A 19145-nucleotide genomic window follows, 5' to 3' on the forward strand; every position below is an offset into this window, starting at 1 on the left:
GAGGTGTCAAGGGCATTGAGCTCCTTGGACATGAAAAGTGCCCGATAAATGCCATTTCTCATCATTTCTCTTGGCGTCAGTTCTGCTATTAAATGGGACGGAGGCAACGGGCTCAGAGAGCAGGTTAAGTGCACACCGAACGCAGATGTGTCCAAGTGTCTGTAAAAGCGCGGTGCTCCGCTGGCGCTGTTCCCTAGTGGCTTAAAGTGCCCGCCTAGTAAGCAGGCGATCCTGGGTCTGAATACCAGCGGTGCCTCTCTCCGTGTCTTGTTGTGCCGAATGTATCATTTCAGACAAACATGTACAGCTTGGTTCAGTTTAATGCAGGAATTCATTTCCTTTCTGGAATAACTTGTTTTTGAAGAAATCCATACAGCTTGTGAAAGATGAAATCCATTTCTTGGTTGTCAGTGGAAAAAGATTGCCGGCTGCAAGAAGCGCAAGTGATTGTTTTCTTTGACCATAAACCTGCAAATGTAGGGAGCACAAGCGGCCGTCAGTCTCTGTGGTGCAATCGGTTAGCGCGTTCGTCTGTTAACCGAAAGGTTGGTGGTTCAAGCCCACCCAGGGACGCATGTCTCCGTTTTTCCAATGTAAACATCATCACCGCTAAAGAAGATGGCGCAGAAGGCTCCACAGTCGAAACGTTGTGCTTCTTTTCTTCTCTTTTCAGCATGGAGTAAACCTTTGCTTGATCGTTTGCAGCCTACGCATGCTGACACAGCTACCTTTCTCTTAACGCGCCTCAATCATTATTCACCAAAACCATCAGCAGAATGTGTCGCCTTTGTGGTGATGTCACTCCTCTGCTTCACAAATGTCCTTAGTGACGGACCATTTCTTTCTGCCATTTTTCCGGAGCGGTTATTGATTGCTCCATCATTTCCCTCATACTTTCCATCCCTAGATTGAAAAAAAAAAAACAGAAACAGGCTGACAGGACGACAATCAAATTGCAAAAACTCATCAAAGCACTCGATAGAGTATTTGAATCCACAAGTAGCTACGAGCAACTTTGTCCTGGCTTGCATGAAAGTCGGAAAATGTCAAAAAGAAAAAGATGGTGGCTTTTTCATATCTGTTCTTTTATTTTTAGTTCGTTGGCTCATCTGTCCATTGTCCTCCTGCCTGGCTCTTGACCTGTGACTGTTTGAACGCACACAGTAGACTTTCATGCAGGGGATTTGTCCTGAGCCTCTGTGAAGGACCCACCCACCCCCATAAATAACTGCTCTAGAAACACATGAATGCAAAACAAAACCACAGCTTAAAGAGGAGCTTGTCATGACCGCCAGGCAGTTAAGACCAACTCTTAAGCAATCTAAACAGCACCAGCAGAGGGTGATTATTAACAAACGCCGCCGCACGAGTTAACCCACCTGCACACACTCCACCGTGGGGTACGCAGTGCTATTTTTACCATCTTTACTTGCTTCCCGCTGGTATTGAGTCTACTCCTTGAGAGCTCTACCTGGCGTTTTTTCCATTACCTCGTTTATTCTGGATATTGGACTCCCCTTCTGCCTTTTCGACTTTGGACCTCGCCTCTCACCTCGGACTGTTTGCCACCAGTGTTCTCCCTGGATTACGACTTACCTTACGCCTCTTGACCACGAAACAAAGCAAAGCAGAGCAAAACAAAATGAACAAACGAAAAGCCTCACGTCCCGCACTTGCGTGTAACGCCGTTACATGCCCAAGCGGTATTGTACTTCATCTTAGCACTGCACCCCGGGGCGTACGGTATATGGGAACGAGCACACGCCACAAATCGTCTCGAATCACTCCCTACAGCTGTAAGGCACCTTGAAGCGTGCACCCCCAACATTTTTCTTTGCGCATCTGTGAAAGGTAAACTCTTGAGCAAACTCTGAACCAGCTCTAAGGAAACTAATCCGATTAGACGTTACTTTGACTCATCCTTTAAGGGAACCTTGTTAATTGGAGAAATCAATGATTTCGAATGAATTCTGTATGCGTTAAAAGACAGCTATACACAGAAAACATGCAGGACACTTCTCATGATGTTTCCCGAGCCGAAACACAGTGCGTTTTTCCAAGCCCTCTGACAAAGCCCGCCCACTGAAAACTGCAGCAGATCGTGTAAAGACGTTCAACTTTGTAACTACTGCACGCACAGGAAGCAGAATAAATTCCTCTTTTCAAACTGTCAAAGGTTTGCTTTGCGAACACTGCAGGACATCGCACAATCTCTTTTGAATGGGGACAAACGATTTCTTATGGGGCACAGTAAGTACAGACGTTTAAAAAGCTCCACTCATGCCGACGATGCAGCATGAAGAAGCGCAACCTAACGTTTGCATTCCTAGCAAATTCCTTTTATTTTTTGATAAATAAAGACAGTCTTGTTTAACAAACAACACACACAACATTTTACATTGTCAATTCAATTCAAATCAATGTATTTCTATATAGCACCTTTCACAACAAGGTTGTCCCAAGGCACTTAACAATGCAAGTTGTTAAGAGCCTTGTGTCTAATATGCCGCCTAGGTAACGTGCTGTCTCTTTGAGGCAGATGTTTAAATCCTCTGAGTTAAGTGCTGAAGTTATAGTAGTCCTATCAGTATTGTTGCCTCCGATCAACAGATCCTCATTTTTCTCAGAGTTGAGTAACAAAAAGTTTTCACACATCCAAGTCTTTCCTTCATTAATGCATTTAACTAAAGTGATAATAGAAAAGTTGTCGTTTGGTGTGAACAAAATGTTTATTTGAGTGTCATCAGCATATGAATGAAAGTTCATATTATTTTTTCGTATTATCCTACCTAGCAGCAGAATGTAGAGAGAGAGAGCAATATTGGCCCCGGCACTGATCCGTCTGGTACCCCAAATTGAACTGGTGACGTTGATGAAGCAGTACAATTATTAGATATTTGAACATAATGAAAACGATGAGTAAAATGTGAAGTAAACCACTGAAGGACGGTTCCAGATAAGCCAACCTCAAACTCAAGCCTGTGTAACAAAACAGAGAGGTCAACCGTGTCAAAGGCAGCTCTAAGATCTAGAAGCACAAGCACTGTTGCATTCCCCACATCAGTAGCTAAGAGAATATCATTTACGACTCTCGTTAATGCAGTTTCAGAAAGCAGACTGAAATTTCTCAAGTATATTATTTGAATCCAGATACGATTGACATTGGGCAACAACTATTCTCTCAAAACTTTTAGATTGAAATGGGACCTTTGAGACAGGCCTGTAGTTGTTAAGAACTTGTGGATCCAAATTTGACTTCTTAAGGAGCGGTCTAACAACCGCTACCTTAAATTGATCAGGTACAACGCCTGACGCAAGCGATGCATTCATCATACTAATTATAGGTCCTGCCAGTCCTTCAGGGGAATCTTTGACTAGCTGAGTGGGGATGGGATCTAGCGAACAGGTGGTTGACTTTGTCTTACGTCTGTGCTCATGAGTCCACCATAAGAAGAAATCTGAACAGGAGTGGTGATCATGCGAGGTCACCACGGAGGAAACTACTGCTCTCCCCCCCAAAAAAAACACCACTGCCCCTCTCAAGTTTGCTAAAGACCACATGGATGTTCCACAGCAACTCCTGGAACAATGTTCTGTGGACAGACGTGACAAAAGTTGAACTTGTTGGTAAATGTGCACAGCATTATGTTTGGAGATAACAAAACTCTGCATACCAACTCCAAAACCTCATCCCACCTGGGAAGCATGGCGGATGCTGAGGTTTGTTGGATGTTGAGGTTTTTGTCAATAAAGGAGGTTCCACTAGCTCCTTAATATAAGGGTTCACGTACTTTTTCCATCAATGACCTTGATTGTTTAAACCATTTGGTCAATAAAGAAACAGCAATGTCAAATGTTGGGCGTGTGTTGTTTGTGAAATCAGACTCTCTTTATTAATTATTATGACTTAGATAAAGATAAGATCACATGTTAGGAGCCATTCATGCAGAAATCCACATCATTCCGAAGGGCTGTTTACAAAAGTTTTTCTCCCAACTGAGAGAAAAGCAGAGACGCTCACTGAGTAAGGTGGGGTTGCAGCTTCACAAATCACAAGGACATTTGTACACTCAAAAAGGGACAGGAGCACCCCAGATGGGACTCAAACCCACAATCCCTGGCTTAGGAAGCCAGTGCCTTATCCATTAGGCCACTGGGGCACACTGAGTGGGGTCGATCACGCTGATGAAGAGCCAGTTTTTTTTTCCTTTGCTTTTTCAAAGGGATCCCCAAAATTAGGGAAGTTAGGCAGCAGAAGGTTTACTGTGACCTGAGAAGGACCGGCATCCAATCACGGTGGTACACACACACACGCTCTCACTCATCTGAGCTACACGGCTACCAAGATGATCTCAGGTGCGCCGAGCTGGTACGGAACATATTGAACTGATCGACGGCGAATTGTCTCTCAGACAGGCTTTTCACCTCTGAGCTCCCTGACTAACAGTGATCAGCTAGGTAGTGAAACAGTCAGCTGCTTCTAAACCTTAAACAGTTGCATCTCGGCGCTTCCACGGAGAGATGATTTGAAAGCCGAACATCGCCCATTGGGAACACCTTACTATCACTAGTTTAAGAGACTCTTAAGGTCTTGCAGAGGTGCCTGTCTAATAGCATGCGCTTTGCAAGCTATAGGTGTTTAGGCTGAGGCAGAATGCCTGTTAACAAAATGTTTTTCTAAAGGGGCCTCGCACTCTTTTCCAAGCAATGGTCACCATCCCCACCGAGTGTCACAACGTAGTCATGTCCTAGGATGTCATCTGTTAGTCTCCATTTGTCTGCCACCAACACTTTAGGTTACGGGGTCACAACCGCACCCCGGAGAGCAGAGGAGCCGTTGTCGTTCTGGCGGCGCAGATTGGGCTGAAGGTGGGGCGCTTGAATCTCGCTGTTGGAGGCCGTCTGAAACTGACCCAAGCCTTTCCCTTGAATTAAATGTAAATAAATAAATGAACCCCAGATGCACATGGAATCAATCACGTGTTTCCTTTGAGCCGTTTCAAAGACTGCTCCAGAGTTTACCTTGCACAGATGCGCAAAGATTAATGATGGGGGTGCACGCTTCCAGGCGCCTTACAACTGTAGGGACTGATTAGAGACAATTCGTAGCGTGTGTTCGTTTCCATATACGCCCCGTGTTGCAATGGTAGGATGAAGTCAAATACGGCTTGGACGCGCAAGCGATGCATTCATCATACTAATTATAGGTCCTGCCAGTCCTTCGAGGGAATCTTTGACTAGCTGAGTGGGGATGGGATCTAGCGAACAGGTGGTTGACTTTGTCTTACGTCTGTGTCCATGAGTCCACCATAAGAAGAAATCTGAACAGGAGCGGTGATCATGCGAGGTCACCACGGAGGAAACCACTGCTCTCCCCCCAAAAAAAACCACCACTGCCCCTCTCAAGTTTGCTAAAGACCACATGGATGTTCCACAGCAACTCCTGGAACAATGTTCTGTGGACAGACATGACAAAAGTTGAACTTGTTGGTAAATGTGCACAGCGTTATGTTTGGAGATAACAAAACACTGCATACCAACTCCAAAACCTCATCCCACCTGGGAAACATGGCGGAGGCTGTACGGCTTGCAATCATCGAGGGACCGATGAATTCCAAGATGTATCAGGAAATTCTACAGCAGAATGTCAGGGTGTCTGCCTGTGATCTAAAACTCGAAAGAGGCTGGGTCATGCAGCATGACAAAAACAAAGGAGTACATCAACAACAGAGTGGCTGAAACAGAAGAAATTCCGTATTTTGGGATGGCCAAGTAAGAGTCCTGACCCCAATCCCATTGAAGTGCTGTGGCGTGATCTGAAGCAGGCCGTTCAGCGCAAGACATCCCAAAAATATACATGAACTGAAACAGTTTTGCATAGAGGAATAGGCCAAAATACCTCCTAACCGCTGCTCAGGTCTGACCAGCCGCTACAGAAAGTGGGGATTGAGGTTTTTGTCATAAAGGAGGTTCCACTAGCTCCTTAATATAAGGGTTCACGTACTTTTTCCATCAATGACCTTGATTGTTTAAACCATTTGGTCAATAAAGAAACAGCAATGTCAAATGTTGGGCGTGTGTTGTTTGTTAAATCAGACTCTCTTTATTAATTATTATGACTTAGATAAAGATAAGATCACATGTTAGGAGCCATTCATGCAGAAATCCACATCATTCCGAAGGGCTGTTTACAAAAGTTTTTCTCCCAACTGTATGTGAGAGAAAAGAAGAGACGCTCACTGAGTAAGGTGGGGTTGTAGCTTTGCAAATCAAAAGGACATTTGTACGCTCAAAATGCACTCTCGCACTCTTTTCCAAGCAATGGTCACCATCCCCACCGAGTGTCACAATGTAGTCATGTCCTAGGACATCACCTGTTAGTCTCCATTTGTCTGCCACCAACACTTTAGGTTACGGGGTCACAACCGCACCCCAAAGACCAGAGGAGCCGTTATCGTTCTGGCGGCGCAGATTGGGCTGAAGGTGGGGCGCTTGAATCTCGCTGTTGGAGGCCGTCTGAAACTGACCCAAGCCTTTCCCTTGAATTAAATGTAAATAAGAAATGAACCCCAGATGCATATGGAATCAATCACGTGTTTCCTTTGAGCCGTTTCAGAGACTGCTCCAGAGTTTACCTTGCACAGATGCGCAAAGATTAATGATGGGGGTGCACGCTTCCAGGCGTCTTACAACTGTAGGGACTGATTAGAGACAATTCGTAGCTTGTGCTCATTTCCCTCTATTCCCCGTGTTGCAGTGGTAGGATGACGTAAATTCCTGCTTCGACACGTAACGGCATTATAATCAAGTGCAGGAGCTGAGGGCTTTAGTTTTGTTTCGTTTTCCATGGCGTTCGTAAGCGCGCAAATCAAAGGCAATTCCTGCGTCTAACACGAATGTAAATGCTTTTGAAAGTGCAGTGTGGTGCAGCTTGTAAAATCCTTGTCCACATTTTTGGTTTGTTGATGTTTTTTCTGTCTGCCAAAGTTGCATTTTGACATCCGGACTGGGGGACTTTATCATTTGAACGTGAAGCCAGCCTTAAACCCTCTGAGGCGTGTCTGTCTGCCGGCACGAATCTTGTGAAAGGTATTTTTTTTTAACGGAGAGCAACTTTAAAAAGGTTTCCGCAGCCAAATCGCAGTCCGTGTTTGATTATAGGAGGAATGCGGCGGCGGCGAGCTCGCATTTGTCGTGCTCGAGTGGTTAAGGCGATGGGCTCGAAATGCGTTGGGGCTTCCCCGCGCAGGTGCGAAACCTGCCGACTCCGGCGTCTGCCGCACGTCGCCTTGTGCCTGCGCGGCAGAGGCGAAGTGCCGCTTTTCCTTTCCTGGTACTATAACAACGCGAAATCGCTTGGACCCGCTGCCATGGAAATCAATTCTTCAGATAACTACACATTTTGCGTTCGCACCTCTGGTGCTCTACTTATGCCTTTGAAAACCTAATGAATAAAGCTGAAAGAACCGACACGATATGTAGGTGCTGGTAAAGCACGCAGTAAAGAACTGTTAACAGCAAGGGTTTCAGTGGGTTAACTGAGGAGAAGGCGTGATCGCTAATTGTTGACTTTTTATTTGGTGTTAGAAACACTCTTACTGTGCATGACGTGCAACAAATGTAGCCACAGAAATCGCATCACGCTTTCATGTATGCTATTGCAGACACCAACGTTGCCTAGATAGAAAACCGAAAAAGCCGTGGGTTTGCTTGCTGGTCTGAAGGATCTCTCTTCGAATCTCTATCATTTGTCAATGGAAGTAAAAGGCGCTGCAATCTCATACGTTCAGAATCAAACCCGCAGCTGTTGTTCGACTTTTTTTTCTTGACTAATTACAACTGAGTGTCGCATGAGCAGTTACATAAACTTGTCTGGTATATTTGAACACAAATGCCGTTCTTCAATTAAAACTAACAGTACATTGTCAGGGACATTCAGTTCTATACAAACAAGAGACAGACAAGAGAATATTTCTACCGTTCATGTGGACTACGTGTTGACTTACTGATCGGAATAATTGAAAGGTTCGGGCTCATAGCCGATGCAGTGCGTGCTAATTAGAACAGCAACGCTAAGCTCTCAGCACCGTACTGAGCCCAGGTGTTTTTCTAAAGCTGTCAGGTGCAGTTCATTTACATGAAGGAAATATCTTACTGGGTACGATTACAATGCAGTAAGTAGCACAGACTACTTAGGGAGTAGCCCGATGTGTTTAAAAACAACCCAAGCCAGGCAGGAGTCAAACCTGCAATCTCCTGATCCGTAGTCAGACGCGTTATCCATTGCGCCACTGGCCCTGGTGTGACACTGCAGGACTGTAACCCAGTGAGATGAGCACTGCACCTAGTAAAATATTACCCCCGGTCCATTCTTTTCCAAAAGTGAGAAACACCTGTTTTCTACATTTTGTCTGTTTTAAAACCATATCTCTTTAAACCAAACCAAGAGTTTGTCTTTTGCACTGATATTCTGATTCATTTCGATTTCAAAGAAAAAAAAAACATTATCTTCCAAAGCATCATAAAATTGTCCATTCTTCCAGACTCTACTTCTCTCTTGTAGTAGTACAGCAGACCTTTCCAGGTGAGCAGATCACAGAGTCCGAAATATGCTTCCTCCATCAAGCAAAGTACCTGAACATGACTCTGTCTTCATAAAAGCGCCCCTGTAATAAAGAAATTAAATCCGAAATCAAGAGGGCAGTTGCCTACTGAAGTTCAAGAAGTCATCAATTTTAACCCAGCAACACATTAAAGGCTGCATCTATACAAGTACGATTCTAGAAATGCTCACCAGATTACGTTTTAAGAAGGAACTGTGCCTCAGGTTCCGCCGAGATCTTAACTCGGATGGCAGGATTCAGAGTCCGGAGTGTGGACTGATGGCGCACGGAGGGTCCATATACTGTGGATCCCTCAGTGATCTTCCGCGTGTTCAAACCGCCAGCGTGTGACTCCCCTGTCCCTGTGACCTCATTGCTCTGCTCTCGCCTCTGTGCAGCTGAGCCCGACTCATGGTAAAGTGGAAAAAAATATGCCCTCATCGTGGGATTTACTCTGGATCGAGGATAGATGTCACTTTTTTATCGTTGAACAGGATGTATGTGATGTGGCGACTAGGTTCAATATTGTATCCTTTTAAAAGATTAAGGACTGGGGTGAGCGTGATTTACCACCCTTTCAGCTAAGAACCCGACATGAGCACCGTTTAAGCTGCATAGACTCGGTCGTTTAACTCTTCTCCATTAGCAGGGTTAAGGTTAAAGAAAAAAAACATTGCTGACTTCTTTTTTTTTGCCAGCCGCTAGCGCTGATTAGCAATGTTTGTATTTCATGTTTTGCAAGTTCCATCCATTTTAAGAAAAACAAGTCGCGTTAAAGACAGGAAATGAATACTTGCATTTAATTAAGTCTAGCCGTAGGCGGTTGTCTGTAAGGACCAGTTCTGTTCGAGAAGACAGAACAAAGAAGGCACCACTGGGATTCGGACTCAGGATCTCCTGTTTAAGAGACAAGCGCTTTAACCAACTAAGCAACGGCGCCCCGGTAGTGTTGTCCTTTTGCAGCCACTTGGACACACCACTCAGACACATCTGCATTCGGTGTGTGCTCCGCCTGCTCGCTGAGCAAGTTGCCACCTTTACATACAATAGCAACATCGACACCAAGAGAAAGGATGACAAATGGCTTTTATCTGGAACTTTTCATGTCCAAGGAGCTCAATGTGCTTTCTGTGTACAACAGGGCCACTGAACTCCACAATGGCCACTGAACCACAGCAGTGGCTTGCTGGCTTGACATCTCCCAAGGAAAATGTTGAAATCGCATGTGGAACAGGAAAAGGACCCTTGAGTACGAGGGAAAAAAAAGAAAAAGATCATCTGGAGCGCGCCAACCCATGTCTGGACAGCCCAGTTTCATTGACGAGGTGGCCGAGTGGTTAAGGCGATGGACTGCTAATCCATTGTGCTCTGCACGCATGGGTTCGAATCCCGTCCTCGTCGCTCTCTACATTTGACGTTGGCTCTCCTTTTGTTTGCTCCAGTACTAGAGCCTTACATTTTCTAGCGGTGGCTGAACATGGTATAGTAGGCTAACGTTGGTATCGAGCAGTGGTAGTAACAGTATTTACGTGCCGCTGCTGCCAAGTGGCTCTGGGTTGAGACCGCGTTTTCACTTACTTGCAGCACAAACGGAGAAAGCGATTTTTGACAGTCTCTCGAGAGACTGCGCTAGGTGTTTAGGGATAGACTTTGTCAGTTCCCCCTGGGATGATGGCCTCTCAAATAGTTTGTGATTCCTCTAGACGTTTATACAGTAGAAGCCTGCTTCGTGGCTTAAATCCAAGCTAAGGAAACGAGTTAGAGGTCTGATGCAGAACTGCGAATTCAATGAAGGGGAACACTACAGTACATTGCACTGTATGTGTGAGGAAAGCTGCCCCCTACTGTTCCTTGTCGACCGAACAGAGGACTGTAAAGGATACCGCCAAGAAACTTTAGGATGCTGGTTGGAATCCAGCTCCAAAGAATCCCCTTTGGGTGTTATGTAATCAAAAAGTAAGAACAGAGAATCTCCCTTTGATCAAAAGCGCAACAGAACTGTTTTCCGTGGAGCAGGTTTCAGACCCGTAGACCTGTTTTATTTGTAGGGCAGGGCGCATTCCCAAACGCGAATCTCCTGTTTTAGAAATGCTTTGGGCGGCGTGAAGTGAAAATAAGAAGTGGGCTCCAGATGCACATGGAAGCAATCAAGTGTTTCATCCGAGCTGTTTCAAAGACTGCTCAACAGCTTTCCTTTTACAGAGGCCCAACGATTAATGATGGGGGTGCACCCTTCAATGTGCCTTACGACTCTAGGGAGTGATTGAGACGATTCGTAGCGTGTGTTCATTTCCCTCTATTCCCCATGTTGCAGTGGTAAGATGACGTAAATTCCTGCTTCGACATGTAACGGCGTTATAATCAAGTACAGGAGCTGAGGGCTTTTGTTTTGTTTCGTTTTCTATGGCGTTCGTAAGCGCGCAAAACAAAGACAATTCCTGCGTCTAACACGAATGTAAATGCTTTTGAAAGTGCAGTGTGGTGCAGCTTGTAAAATCCTTGTCCACATTTGTGGTTTGTTGATGTTTTTTCTGTCTGCCAAAGTTGCATTTTGACATCCGGACGGGGAGACTTTATCATTTGAACGTGAAGCCAGCCTTAAACCCTCTGAGGCGTGTCTGTCTGCCGGCATGTATCTTGTGAAAGGTTTTTTTTTTAACAGAGAGCGACTTTAAAAAGGTTTCCGCAGCCACCTCGCACTCCGTGTTAGATTATAGGAGGAATGCAGCGGCGGCGAGCTCGCTGTAGTCGTGGCCGAGTAGTTAAGGCGATGGATTTGAAATCCATTGGGGACTCCCCGCTCAGGTTCGAATCCTGCCGACTACGGCGTCTGCCGCACGTCACCTTGTGCCTGTGCGGCAAAGGCGAAGTGCCGCTTCTCCTTTCCTGGTACTATAAAAATGCTACATCGCTTGGTCCTGCTTCCATGGAAAGCAGTTCTTCAGGTAATTCTACTCTCTTACCAAAGCTGTTAGGTTCCTTTCCGTGGTGAGATGGGTTGTCATGCAACGCTGCCACATAGTGCCGACAGACAAGTGTGTTGCGGGAGAAGAGAAAAGTGTTTGAAGATTTAAGAGTGTCTTAGGTGGAGCCAAAATCAAGTGTCACAAATGCAAGTGGGAAGATTTCCAATGTTTAATATGGTCAAAATAAGCGGAAGTTACCAGCTGGTCCGGCACAGTCTGCCATGCTTTTGTCATATACTGTAAAGTGGTGTGGAACTGGGTGTCGAACTGGAGCCTCACCATTTGCATATGTGAGGCTCCAGTTATACATCGAGTGTCACATTAAATGACAAAAATGAAGAGAGTTAAAGCACCTGGAGAGGTTTTCTTACAACTTTTGAGCTGACACAGTTTTGGAAAATGTTTCCTTCACGGTGCACTGAACAACATAGGCAGCCAAGAGTCTCCAAAACAAAACAGAATGGACAGATAGGAGAAAATTCCCACTCGTCCTGAAGTTCCCAAAATCCAGCACTGAGCGTAAACAAAGTGTCTAAGTAGCGTGGGAATGCTAACCCTAACCCTAGCTGGAGTTTGAGCAATCCGGCACTGAGCGTAAGAAGATGAGTCAAAGTAACGTCTAATCGGATTAGTTTCCTTAGAGCTGGTTCAGAGTTTGCTCAAGAGTTTACCTTTCACAGATGCGCAAAGAAGAATGTTGGGGGTGCACGCTTCAAGGCGCCTTACAGCTGTAGGGAGTGATTCGAGACGATTCGTGGCGTGTGCTCGTTCCCATATACCGTACGACCCGGGGTGCAGTGCTAGGATGACGTACAATACCGCTTGGGCACGTAACGGGGTTATATGCAAGTGCAGGACGTGAGGGTTTTCGTTTGTTCGTTTTGTTTTGCTCTGCTTTGCTTTGTTTTGCTTTCCATCGCGTTGGTAAGAGCGTAAATAAAAAGGCGATTCCTGTGTCTACCACTAATGTAAGAGCTATTTCAAGTGCGACGTGGTGCGGCTTTTCAAATGCTTGTGGGCATTTCTCTGTTGTTGATTCTTTTTTTGTGTGTAACAAAGTGGCATTTTCATGTCCAGACGGGGAGACTTTATCATTCCGACATGAAGCCACCCTTAAGTCCTCTGAGGCGTGTCTGTCTGCAAGGCTTGTATTTTGCCTTCCGCCGGCGCCTCGCGATCCAGGTAAGATTGTAGCAAGAACGCAGCGGCAGTGGGGCTTGCTGTAGTCGTGGCTGAGTGGTTAAGGCGATGGACTAGAAATCCATTGGGGTCTCCCCGCACAGGTTCCAATCCTGCCGACTACGTTGTCCGCCTTCAGTCGGTGTGTTTCGGCACAAGCAAAGAAGCGCGCCTCTTTGCTGTTCCTGGTGGTTTTAAAACGCCCAATCGCTTGTACCCGCTGCCTTGGAAATAAGTTCTTCAGCGTCCGCAAATGGCATTTTGCAGCTGGAAGCAGATGTCGACGCGTTTTGCACAGAGCACCAAAAAAGCGTCTTTTTTGAAGGCTCAGGCACTGAGCATTGGTGGTTCAGTGGTAGAATTCTAACCTGCCACGCGGGAGGCTCGGGTTTGATTCCCGGCCAATGCAGTGGCTTTTGCAGCGAGCGGCTCCATCACTTGCATCCCCTTGCAACTCGCAACTGAAAACCCACTGAAGCTAAGCAGGTGTGAGCCAGGTCAGTACCTGGATGAGGATGAGCTACAGGGAAAAACAAAGCTTCCAGCTGGAAGCGGTGTTAATGGTGCCGGCGGGGGGGCGCTCACCCTGAGGTCTGTGCGGGTCCCAATGCCCCAATATAGTGACGGAGATGCTGTGTTGTAAAAGGGCGCTGTCTTTTGGATGAGATGTAAAACCGAGGTCACAGCGCTCTGTGGTCATTCAAAATGACCACCAAAACCTTTGACAAAAGCTCTTGGTAATTGATGGTCTTCAATAATGCTTCTCCTTTAGGTACATTTTAAATCAGCTGAAAAATGCTGTGAAATGGGGGGGCACTTCAGGCCAGTGTAGGATTTGGGTTACAAGAACCATGAAACTGCACGAGAAAGCCCGTACACTGAATTACACAGCTTTCTATTCAAAGGAGGACAAAATTCCCTGAGTTTGATTTTTTGCAACACAGAGAGGAGCACTGTCGTGAGGCCGGTTAGCTCAGTTGGTTAGAGTGTGGTGCTAATAACGCCAAGGTCGTGGGTTTGAGCCCCGTACGGGCCAAGTCTAGGTCCAGGTCCCTGTTTGTGAAACAGGCAAATGACTGTCTCAGGGGCCCATTCCTCATTCTCAAGACACATGTATGCAGTATGTACACCGTGCATTGAGCAATAGGGACTGAATACACCACAGGTAAGGTTAGAAGTCATTCTGAGGTGCCACATGTGAGGGATACAGCTAGGCATCCAAAATGTAGGGTTTGAGACCCTTCAGGAGTACTGCATCCTTTGAGACAGACCTGTGCATGTTAAACAAATGATCATTTCTTTTGGCATTAGGGACTAAATATACTAAACATATGATGCTAAAATGTTATTTTCACATATATTAATGTAATAAATGATTGCTTATGCTTTAGAAACAAATCTAATTAAAATAAAAGCTTAAGTTTTGTATTTATCTTGTACCATAGAACATGATTTTCTTTGTATTTCAAGCCCACAAAGTGTCCAAATGACGCACTACATGATATAAGGAAGATTATCACATGCATATCGGTATTATCTTTCTTATGAAAATGCATTCCTTTCATTACCTTTTACTTTTTAAAATGAACTCAAATTGAGTATAATGTAATAATTTAAGTAGAATAGATTCTAATAATATAATGATCCAGTGTTTTGCACTACTTCACTGCTTCACTGCTCTATGCCATCTGGAAATAAATCCTCAGACTGCTTACTGCCCTGGGCATGTACCAATAAATTAAAGGAGCACATCTGTTTATCACTGCGTTGAAGCAGGAGACACACAGTCTCTGCAAACACATCCTAGATACAGTGTTCCAGCACCTTTGACCTCATCCAGAACGTATCATTTCTTGAAAGGGATTGCTGTCCGAATGCACATCTGAATCCCAAGCAGAATCTCTAGTAAAATACGATCATTTGTGAAACAGGCAAATGACTGTCTCAGGGGCCCATTCCTCATTGTCAGACACATGTATGGAATGCTTTCACCGTGCATTGAGCAATAGGGATTAAAAACACCGCAGGTAAGGTTAGATGTCATGTTCTATGATCATTTCTTTCAGCATTAGGGACTAAATATACTAAACGTATGATGCTAAAATGTTATTTTTACATATATTAATGTAATAAATGATTGCTTATGCTTTATAAACAAATCTAATTAAAATAAAAGCTTAAGTTTTGTATTTATCTTGTACCATAGAACATGATTTTCTTTGTATTTGAAGCCCACAAAGTGTCCAAATGATGCACTACATGATATAAGGAAGATTATCACATGCATATCGGTATTATCTTTCTTATGAAAATGCATTCCTTTCATTACCTTTTACTTTTTAAAATGAACTCAAATTGTGTATAATGTAATAATTTAAGTAGAATAGATTCAGGTAGGAAATATAGAGTCATGATGTTTATGGCTGACATCATTTCACATGGGTGAATTTTAAGCTAAGAAATAAAAACATTTACAATGAAGATACCATTGCTTAATTTTAAATGCCTTTAAAAAATAAATACCTCCTGAGAATAATTTGCCACTCCCAGATCCTTGGTAAGGTACTGTTTGAATCCAATCAGGAGAGGAGCATCCAGGGAGTGCTTTCTATAGAGTCCAGCTTGGGCCACTCTCTTCCGGCCTGCTGATACTTTTTAACTACTCAGGGCCTGTAAGGATATAAAACACCGGTTTAAACATTTTATACCTATAAGACAAATTAGAATTTTAGTAAAAAATAGATACATCTGAAAAATAAAAAGTCTTACTGCTGATAGAGTTCTTCAGAGCTCACATCTTCCCCTTCCTTATCCGCTTCTGTTTCAGTTTCTAGAGCAGCCTCTGGCATCTCTTCCTCCTGGACTGCGGCCTCTTGCTCAGGGCCGCTGGAATGCAGGTAGATTCTTTTCAACATGCTTTTACATAATATGTTGTAACAATGATTTCAAAAAGAAACTACAGAAGCCTTACAGATTAAAAATATCTCACCTTGCCAATGTGTCTTCAGGCTTCCCATGTACAAAAAGGCCCAAGGACTCTAGCAGTCTTACAACCACTATCCTGTTTGCCTCACCAGACACGATCTCTATTCTGTGGTAATCCACGATGACCCCGTTCTTCAGGTGATTCATCATGTCCTCCCTCGCCTGTTGAGAGGCCATCCTGATGTTTTCTGCCGTGGCGTGCTTCATACACGCCCTCTTCAAGTGAGCAGGAAGCTGATCAAGAGTATTCAGGCACATCTTGCACACCAGGGGAATCCTCGCGGGTTTCCTTTGAAAATAAATAATACCATCTGTGTATAGAAACAAGCTAAGACTGATTTCTTAAATTATCCTTAATTTTCTCTCTCATAGTTTGAGCATAATGATTTTATTGCATTTATATAAGAATTGCTCATTGCTCCTAAATAAATAATGGTTTCATAAAAAAGTGAACACTTGGTCTCAGTCACAGACTTTCCAATAGAAGCCATTGTGGAGTTCAGCAACTGCAGGTCCTAGAAGTGGGGAAGGAATTTTAAAAGAGAAATTGAATTACAATACAGAAGGAATGGCTGAGGGATCACTGAAATATATATATACAAATTCCAAAGACTGAGTCCATATAGAAACAACTACCTTTCATTTTCAGTATAAGAAAAAAAAAACATTATCTTCCAAAGCATCATAAAATTGTCCCTTCTTCCAGACTCTACTTCTCTCTTGTAGTAGTATAGCAGACCTTTCCAGGTGAGCAGATCACAGAGTCCGAAATGAGCTTCCTCCATCAAGCAAAGTACCTGAACATGACTCTGTCTTCATAAAAGCGCCCCTGTAATAAAGAAATTAAATCCGAAATCAAGAGGGCAGTTGCCTACTGAAATACAAGAAGTCATCAATTTTAACCTAGCAACACATTAAAGGCTGCATCTATACAAGTACGATTCTAGAAATGCTCACCAGATTACGTTTTAAGAAGGAACTGCGCCTCAGGTTCCGCCGAGATCTTAACTCGGATGGCAGGATTCAGAGTCCGGAGTGCGGACTGATGGCGCACGGAGAGTCCATATACTGTGGATCCCTCAGTGATCTTCCGCGTATTCAAACCGCCAGCGTGTGACTCCCCTGTCCCCGTGACCTCATTGCTCTGCTCTCTCCTCTGTGCAGCTGAGCCCGACTCACGGTAAAATGGAAAAAAATATGCCCTCGACGTGAGATTTATTCTGGAGCGAGCCAGTGTTGCGCATAGCTGCCTTCAAAGCAGTTAACCCAGGTTCGATTCCCGGCCAACGCAGTTACGAATGTTTTCAAATGCTGTCATGAGCCTTGGATTGTGACTAGCAAAGCGAAGCCTTTTGAAAGAGCTAAAGCACTGCAAAACGGAATTGAAGGAGAATCTTACAGGGGATTCTGAGCAGTGTCTGCATACATGCAGTCAGATAAAGGTGCTGAAAGCTTGAGCTACTCTCAATGTCATGCTGCCCTTCCCCGGAGTAAATCTGTTACATTGAAAGAATGCTTCTGGCAGGTTCAAAAAGAGACCCTTGTTAATTGGAGAAATCAATGATTTCGAATGAATTCTGTATGCGTTAAAAGACAGCTATACACAGAAAACATGCAGGACACTGCTCATGATGTTTCCCGAGCAGAAACACAGTGCGTTTTTCCAAGCCATTTGACAAAGCCCACCCACTGAAAACTGCAGCAGATCGTGTAAAGACGTTCAACTTTGTAACTACTGCACGCACAGGAAGCAGAATAAATTCCTCTTTTCAAACTGTCAAAGGTTTGCTTTGCGAACGCTGCAGGACATCGCACAATCTCTTTTGAATGGGGACAAACGATTTCTTATGGGGCGCAGTAAGTACAGACGTTTAAAATGCTCCACTCATGCCGACGATGCAGCATGAAGAAGCGCAACCTAACGTTTGACAGACAAAAGCCAGGCGCCGCTACGAGCAATATGAAATCATACTGACAAGCACACGGCGTTTCGCGCTGACACAAAAGTAATCTCGACAGACGCTGTTCTCTGCATAAAGCTGAAAGAGCTAAAGAGCGTTTCTGTTGACACGTAACAAGTTCGTTTCTTTCTACCATGATATCACCGTGACCAAATCTGTCTTTAAACACCTTGCTCAGTCTCTGACGAGACTGTCAAAAATTGCTTTCGCCGATTGTATTGCAAACCGGCGGAAGCGGGGTATTGGGAAAAGTTTTCAACTAGCAATAATCGCGCCTCGGCTAACCCTCACAGGCTACGATACTGCCACTGCGCAAAGCTGACGGTTGCCAGGCAACCGCGGGGATCCTATGGAAATCGTTATCGATCGTGTCATGGCATGTCGTTGCTATAACGCTTCATATTTGTCGTCTTCTTCTTCTTCTAGCTTGAGGTTTTGAAGAATTTCATGACAGACAAGGGCTCCGTTGGGAACAAAGGGCGTTGTGAGAAAACCGTTGCTTATTTTCAGCAGCAGAAATACAACCCTTTAAATACAAGATGACAGAACAATGACGAAGGGCATGCCGGGAGGAACTCATGCACTACAGAGGAAAGGGGGCGGGCACGTACAGTTCACATTCAAGCCACAAGTACTCCTCTTGGATGTTGCACAAACAAATCCTAACGTCTTGAAAGCATTGCAGCATGTTTGTGTCCCACTTCCCGTGGCTGCGGGACGACTGACACGAACGGACAAACACAATCTGTGGCGTTTAGCGTGACATAGTCTTGCAGGCATCGTGCTGTCTCACTGCAATATTATACCGCTGGAGGAAACAGTCCATCTGGCCATGAAACTCATTTGAACGTCTAGCTACAGCAACTAACAATATCATGATTTATTCAGGATGTGTGGAATCAGCACGTCCCTGAGACAGCTTCCGAAATCGTGAGCATTCTCTGGTGGTAGGGGCGTTCAAGATGGCGCTCAGGTGGGAGGTAAAGTTTAGTGGTTGGGGAGTTTTTTTGAGTTTTTCATGACCTGAATGTTAATTTTTGCTTTTTTTGACTACAGAAAAATAAGGACTTGACTTACTAGTTGTTTAAACTTCAGTTATAATTGAAAGAAAAAAAAACGATTTTTTTTTAGGTTTAAAAAGTCCGATATGAGTAACACTGGGAAAAGAAAAGAGAGTGCTGGGTCTTCGAAGGAGAACTCTAAGATACCTCAATCGTATATGTATAGCACTACAAAAAAATCGATGGCAACTAAAGGGAAAAGTGAAGCAGCTGCAGGGGCAGCAAGAGGGCGGAGGCGCCGCGCGCCCGGCCGAAGTGTTGGACCGGTGCGCTTTACGTGCTGAAATAAACACGCGACAGCCCCGAAATGTTTCCAGAGTGCTGTGCACTGAAGACTTGCCTGGTGCTCCTCCGTGCAGATTCTTTGTCCTCCTCCAGTGCGGGACGAGC

The 19145-nt window shown here is 44.6% G+C and overlaps 5 non-coding genes across 5 annotated transcripts; 2 read left to right on the plus strand and 3 right to left on the minus strand.

Annotated features, from left to right (window-relative positions):
- Window positions 1-4087: 4087 nt before the first annotated feature.
- Window positions 4088-4160, minus strand: trnar-ccu (transfer RNA arginine (anticodon CCU)). The gene has a single exon. It is a non-coding gene; the product is annotated as a tRNA-Arg (tRNA).
- Window positions 4161-8225: 4065 nt separating this feature from the next.
- On the minus strand, window positions 8226-8298 carry trnar-acg (transfer RNA arginine (anticodon ACG)). Its single transcript has one exon. It is a non-coding gene; the product is annotated as a tRNA-Arg (tRNA).
- A 1624-nt stretch (window positions 8299-9922) lies between these two features.
- trnas-gcu (transfer RNA serine (anticodon GCU)) lies at window positions 9923-10004 on the plus strand. The gene has a single exon. It is a non-coding gene; the product is annotated as a tRNA-Ser (tRNA).
- A 1343-nt stretch (window positions 10005-11347) lies between these two features.
- Window positions 11348-11429, plus strand: trnas-uga (transfer RNA serine (anticodon UGA)). The gene has a single exon. It is a non-coding gene; the product is annotated as a tRNA-Ser (tRNA).
- A 6443-nt stretch (window positions 11430-17872) lies between these two features.
- On the minus strand, window positions 17873-18014 carry LOC138230200 (U4 spliceosomal RNA). Its single transcript, XR_011186235.1, has one exon. It is a non-coding gene; the product is annotated as a U4 spliceosomal RNA (small nuclear RNA).
- Window positions 18015-19145: the final 1131 nt, after the last annotated feature.

This window comes from Lepisosteus oculatus, unplaced genomic scaffold, assembly GCF_040954835.1.
Source record: "Lepisosteus oculatus isolate fLepOcu1 unplaced genomic scaffold, fLepOcu1.hap2 HAP2_SCAFFOLD_48, whole genome shotgun sequence".
Lineage (NCBI taxonomy): Eukaryota > Metazoa > Chordata > Actinopteri > Semionotiformes > Lepisosteidae > Lepisosteus > Lepisosteus oculatus.